This window comes from Coregonus clupeaformis, unplaced genomic scaffold, assembly GCF_020615455.1.
Source record: "Coregonus clupeaformis isolate EN_2021a unplaced genomic scaffold, ASM2061545v1 scaf2143, whole genome shotgun sequence".
NCBI classification, from domain to species: Eukaryota; Metazoa; Chordata; class Actinopteri; order Salmoniformes; family Salmonidae; genus Coregonus; species Coregonus clupeaformis.
This window is the reverse complement of record NW_025535597.1, coordinates 59,774-66,542: the sequence shown is the minus strand read 5'-3', so window position 1 is coordinate 66,542 and position 6,769 is coordinate 59,774. Positions and strand designations below refer to the sequence as shown.

Genomic DNA, 6,769 nt, shown 5'->3' with positions numbered 1-6,769 from the left:
ACAGTTTCGATGCTCTTGAATACAGCCTCTGTGAATGAGGAAGCAAGCCATCTCTGAATCAGCGTCTTGGTCCCTGACATAGAGTTGGATAGAGGGCACAGCTTGGCATCTTTTCATGCTGGCTTCTGTTACAACATCGGCAGCTCATTTGAGGGCTATCTCCATTTTAAAGTTGTCAATTTCTTCTTGTTCAACCTCCAAGAGTATAATGACAGTCGATAAACATACTGAAAGGATGCATACAATGTCATGTCAATGCTTAAACAGTCTTTGTAGCTAGTGTGTCTTTTATCCAACTCTATGGTCTCTCACTACTTCAAAGTTGTGTCAACCACAGACCTAAAACCTCACAGTCAGTGTCTGTTTCCTTAGACTGCCAGAAAGTTCATCACAAGACCTCTCTCCCCTTCACTCTGTAAGTATGCTTGACAATATCTTAAAATATGTATATTTTATTGTTATATGTCTGTATCCATGAACCATATTCCTCTGTTATGGGCATGGTGATGAGAAGAATATAATATAGTGGGGACTTTTTAGAAAATGGCCTGAATTATGAGTAACAGTAAGAGTAAGAATGATGAGTTTATGGGCAGAATTAACCTGAGATACAGTGATGGTGGGTTGTGTTTAGGAGTAGTATTAACATGAGACACAGTGATGGTGGGTTGTGTTTAGGAGTAGTATTAACATGAGACACAGTGATGGTGGGTTGTGTTTAGGAGTAGTATTAACATGAGACACAGTGATGGTGGGTTGTGTTTAGGAGTAGTATTAACATGAAACACAGTGATGGTGGGTTGTGTTTAGGAGTAGTATTAACATGAGACACAGTGATGGTGGGTTGTGTTTAGGAGTAGTATTAACCTGATACACAGTGATGGTGGGTTGTGTTTAGGAGTAGTATTAACATGAGACACAGTGATGGTGGGTTGTGTTTAGGAGTAGTATTAACATGAGACACAGTGATGGTGGGTTGTGTTTAGGAGTAGTATTAACATGAGACACAGTGATGGTGGGTTGTGTTTAGGAGTAGTATTAACATGAGACACAGTGATGGTGGGTTGTGTTTAGGAGTAGTATTAACATGAGACACAGTGATGGTGGGTTGTGGTTTTGTTGGTTTAGATCACACTAAGCGTCATTTTCCTGTCCTAACTTCCTGTCCTAGATAGACCAATCAGAGTTCTTTAAACAGAGATCCTAAAAATTACTAGTTAATAGTTATAATATATAATTCTATACTTCTTTATATTGACAATATATGCAGTTTATATTCACATTACAGTATCTGGACGACAGGCTACATTACATTATATATAGATAACATGCTACATTAGACTATATATTTGGATAACAGATTACATTAGACTATATATGGATATCAGGCTACATTAGACTATATATAGATAACAGGCTACATTAGACTATATATAGATAACAGGCAACCTTTGACTATATATGGATAACAGGCTACATTAGACTATATGGATAACAGGCTACATTAGAATATATATGGATAACAGGCTACATTAGACTATATATATATAACAGGCTACATTAGACTATATATAGATAACAGGCTACCTTTGACTATATATGGATAACAGGCTACATTAGACTATATGGATAACAGGCTACATTAGATTATATATGGAAAACAGGCTACATTAGACTATATATAGATAACATGCTACATTAGACTATATATGAATAACATGCTACATTAGACTATATATGGATAACAGAATACATTAGACTATATATGGATAACAGGCTACATTAGACTATATATGGATAACAGGCTACCTTTGACTATTTATGGATAACAGGATACCTTTGACTATATGTGGATAACAGGCTACATTAGACCACATGGATAACAGGCTACATTAGACTATATAGAGATAACAGGCTACATTAGACTATATATCGATAACAGGCTACATTAGACTATACATAGATAACAGGCTACAATAGACTATAAATGGATAACAGGCTACATTAGACTATATATGGATAAAAGGCAACATTAGACTAGATATGGATAACAGGCTACAATAGACTATATATGGATAACAGGATACATTAGACTATATATGGATAACAGGCTACATTATACTATGTATAGATAACAGGCTACATTAGACTATATATGGATAACATGCTACATTAGACTATACATAAATAGCAGGCTACATTTGACAATATATGGATAACAGGCTGCATTAGATTATATATGGATAACAGGCTACATTAGACTATATATGGATAACAGGCTACATTAGACTATAAATGGATAACATGCTACATTAGACTATATATGGATAAAAGGCTACATTAGACTAGATATGGATAACAGGCTACAATAGACTATATATGGATAACAGGCTACAATAGACTATATATGGATAACAGGTTACATTAGACTATATTGAGAAGAGGTTACATTAGACTATACATAGATAACAGGCTACATTAGACTATATATGGATAACAGGCTACATTCGACTATATATGGATAGTAGGCTACATTAGACTTTATATAGATAACAGGCTACATTTGGCTATATATTGATAACATGCTACCTTTGACTATATATGGATAACAGGCTACATTAGACTACATGGATAACGGGCTACATTAGACTATATATAGATAACAGGCTACATTAGACTATCTATGGATAACAGGCTACATTCGACTATATATGGATAGCAGGCTAAATTAGATTATATGTAGATAACAGGCTACATTTAACTATATATGGATAGCAGGCTACATTAGACTATATATGGATAGCAGGCTACATTAGACTATATATGGATAGCAGAATACATTAGACTATATATGTATAGCAGGCTAGATTAGACTATATATGGATAACATGCCTCATTAGACTATATATGGATAACAGGCTACATTAGATTATACATGGATAACAGGCTACATTGGACTATATATGGATAACAGGCTACATTAGACAATATATGTGTAACATGCTACCATAGACTATATATGGATAACAGAATACATTAGACTATATATGGATAACAGGCTACATTGGACTACATATGGATAACATGCTACATTAGACTATATATGGATAGCAGAATACATTAGACTATATATTGATAACAGTCTACATTAGACTATATATGGACAACAGGCTACATTAGACAATATGGATAGCAGCTATTTCAAGGCCTACCTTCAAACTAAGTGCCTCTTTGCTTGACATATTGGGAAAATCAAAATAAATCAGCCAAGACCTCAGAAAAAAATGGTAGACCTCCACAAGTCTGGTTGATCCTTGGGGAGCAATTTCCAACCACCTGAAGGTACCACGTTCATCTGTACAAACAATAGTACGCAAGTATAAACACCATGGGACCACGCAGCCGTCATATCGCTCATGAAGGAGACGCGTTCTGTCTCCTAGAGATTAACGTACTTTGGTGCGAAAAGTGCAAATCAATCCCAGAATAACAGCAAAGGACCTTGTGAAGATGCTGGAGGAAACAGGTACAAAAGTATCTATATCCACAGTAAAACGAGTCCTATATCGACATAACCTGAAAGGCCGCTCAGCAAGGAAGAAGCCACTGCTCCAAAACCGCCATAAAAAAGCCAGACTACGGTTTGCAACTGCACATGGGGACAAAGATAGTACTTTTTGGAGAAATGTCCTCTGGTCTGATGAAACAAAAATAGAACTGATTGGCCATAATGACCATCATTATGTTTGGAGGAAAAAGGGGGAAGCTTGCAAGCCAAAGAACACCATTTCAACCGTGAAGCACAGAGGTGGCAGCATCATGCTGTGGGGGTGCTTTGCTGCAGGAGGGACTGGTGCACTTCACAAAATAGATGGCATCATGAGGAAGGAAAATTATGTGGATATATTGAAGCAACATCTCAAGACATCAATCAGGAAGTTAAAGCTTGGTTGCAAATGGGTCTTCCAAATGGACAATGACCCCAAGCATAATTCCAAAGTTGTGGCAAAATGGCTTAAGGACAACAAAGTTAAGGTATTGGAGTGGCCATCACAAGGCCCTGACCTCAATCCTATAGAACATTTGTAGGCAGAACTAAAAAAGCATGTGCGAGCAAGGAGGCCTACAAACCTGACTCAGTTACACCAGCTCTGTCAGGAGGAATGGGCCAAAATTCACCTAACTTATTGTGGGAAGCTTGTGGAAGGCTACCCGAAACATTTATCCCAAGTTAAACAATTTTAAGGCAATGCTACAAAAAACTAATTGAGTGTATGTAAACTTCTGACCCACTGTGAATGTGATGAAATAAATAAAACCTGAAATAAATCATTCTCTCTACTATTATTCTGACATTTCACATTATTAAAATAAAGTGGTGATCCTAACTGACCTAAGACAGGGAATATTTACTAGGATTAAATGTAAGGAATTGTGAAAAACTGAGTTTAAATGTATTTGGCTAAGGGGTATGTAAACTTCCAACTTCAACTGTACATACATACATACATACATATATAGTGCAATAGACTAACAGACAGACAGTAATCACATAGACAACCATATAGCACAATACAACTCAACACAATATGAGCCTGGTTCATTTTCAGTAATGAGGCCCTGTACCCCATTTCCAGTTTATACTTCAATGTATCAGGTGTAGTTATTCACCAGCTATAGAGTGAGCTGTTGTTTATGTTTCTAAGACTGCAGGGTGGGAGATGCAACAATGGCCTTGAGAACAGCAGGAAGTGTGTTGGTGGTCTTTCTCTGGTCTGTAGCAGGTATGGTCTCATTCGTATCTTTTAGTTGCCTGGTTTGTCAATCTACAGATATTTCTAAAAGCAAAACATTTTCATGTTCTACTAGTGACACATTTGGCGTGTCCGCTTCACTTTAAACGGTTTCCATTCACACTCAACCAAAGAGTATCTATGTCTCAACTCAGCTACTACGGGAACAAAGTGTTAGTGTGAGTCAAAGGACATCGAAGTTAATGTAATGTCCTTGTGATGTCTAACTGTGTTTCAGCTGTACTGGGGCAGAATGGCTGGAGTGTGACTAACACCACAGTATTTGTACCTTGAAGGGGTCATCAGTGGAACTGTCCTGCTCTTACACATATCCCAGTTGGTATAAAGTCACAACAACCTTCTGGTTCACCAAAATTGTTGCTGTGGAGAATTATGTGAGTCTGAGTGATGACCCAGTATACAAAGGTCGTGTGACGTACCATAGAGATAAGAAGAATGGCCACACCCCTGACAATCACAGACCTGAGAGAGAGAGTGACTCCACTACGTACAAGTTCAGATTTATTACAGATCAGACCGAAGGGATCCTGGAGTCACTTTGTCTGTTACAGGTACAGTGATGTTATATATAGTGCTGATCTGTTTAATTGGTTCTGGAAAATTGTCTTAATTTGTATTTAAATAATATAAATAATATGAAAGTATGCGTAAAATAGGAATGTCTGAATTGATGATTTGAGAACGTCCACTCCTGCCTCATTTGAACTAGACAACAGGTAATTGAGGTATTTAATGTTGTTATCTACTCCAGACCTGCAGGTGAAGGTGACCACTACATGGTGGTCAACGACACTGACCTGTAGCACCACCTGTACTCTGACTGACAACCCCAACCCCACCTACATCTAGTACAGGAACAGTAAGATTGTACAAGAGGACTCCTCCCTCTCATACTCAGTCTACTTAAAAACTGAAGACAGCTTCTACTGTGCTGTAAAAGGCATCAATTCTCCTGCAGTGTGTGAGTGTGACTAATACACTTTTTAAAGTCTTACAAAATCATCCAATACATCATTGGTCAGTGTTGATGTGCAGTGAAACAGACATGAAATAGGGCTGCTATTTCATTTCGATTAATGGATGTTGACAGTTGAAAATATGTACTCCATTTGAAAAATGTACTTGTGTTTCAGATGTTGGGGGTCACAGTTATTTCCACGTGACTTACACCCATCAGAGTATCTGTACCTTGAAGGGGTCACCTGCTCTTATACATATCCCAGTGGTCATACAGTCTCCGAAACAAACTGGTATACAAAAGGAAAACTTGATGAGGCGCCACAAATCCTGAGCCCGGGATATGGAGGTCGTGTGGAGTCCCTGAGAAATATGCAGAGTGACTCCACCCTGAGAATCACAGACCTGAGAGAGGAGGATTCAGCTGAGTATAAGTTAAGAGTCATAACAGATCAGACAAACTGGGAGCCCACCTTCCCTGGAACATCTCAGACTGTCACAGGTAACACTGCATGTCACATCTTATCAATACTGCAAACTATTACTTCATGATATGTGTTTTAATCCCCTTTCATTTAGGTCTGCAGGTGAAGGTGACTCCTGCCACTGTGACAGAGGGACAGAAGGTGACACTGACCTGAAGCACCACCACCTGTACTCTGAGTGACAACCCCAACCCCACCTACATCTGGTACAAGAACGGACATGTAACCAACCAATCTAACAGTCTGTTCCTAAACCCAGTCAGCAGTGAGGATGCAGGCAGATACTCCTGTGCTGTAGAAGGCCATGAGGATCTCCCCTCTCCTGAAGAGACTCTCACTGTCAGATGTGAGTATGTGTGATCCATCTCCAGTTGTATTCTTTTAGTAACATCTTCTCTTATCTATTCTATCTATCTATTATTTCAATCTATGTCCAAGTTCCATGATTGTACTCATCTCACTACTCTGGTACTACACAAACACTGTATTGTTACATTATTTTCTAAGTTACAC

At 38.2% G+C, this 6,769-nt stretch overlaps 2 long non-coding RNA genes across 3 annotated transcripts; both read left to right on the top strand.

The window, feature by feature from the left end:
• Positions 1 to 265: 265 nt before the first annotated feature.
• On the top strand, positions 266 to 5,208 carry LOC123488306. The gene is made up of 3 exons (XR_006660012.1): positions 266 to 415; positions 4,707 to 4,784; positions 5,032 to 5,208. It is a non-coding gene; the product is annotated as an uncharacterized LOC123488306 (long non-coding RNA).
• Positions 5,209 to 5,284: 76 nt separating this feature from the next.
• On the top strand, positions 5,285 to 6,399 carry LOC121557152. 2 transcript variants are annotated; one of them, XR_006660011.1, is made up of 4 exons: positions 5,285 to 5,365; positions 5,566 to 5,775; positions 5,948 to 6,205; positions 6,351 to 6,397. It is a non-coding gene; the product is annotated as an uncharacterized LOC121557152 (long non-coding RNA). The 2 variants fall into 2 exon arrangements; XR_006660010.1 differs by having other exon boundaries at positions 5,948 to 6,399.
• Positions 6,400 to 6,769: the final 370 nt, after the last annotated feature.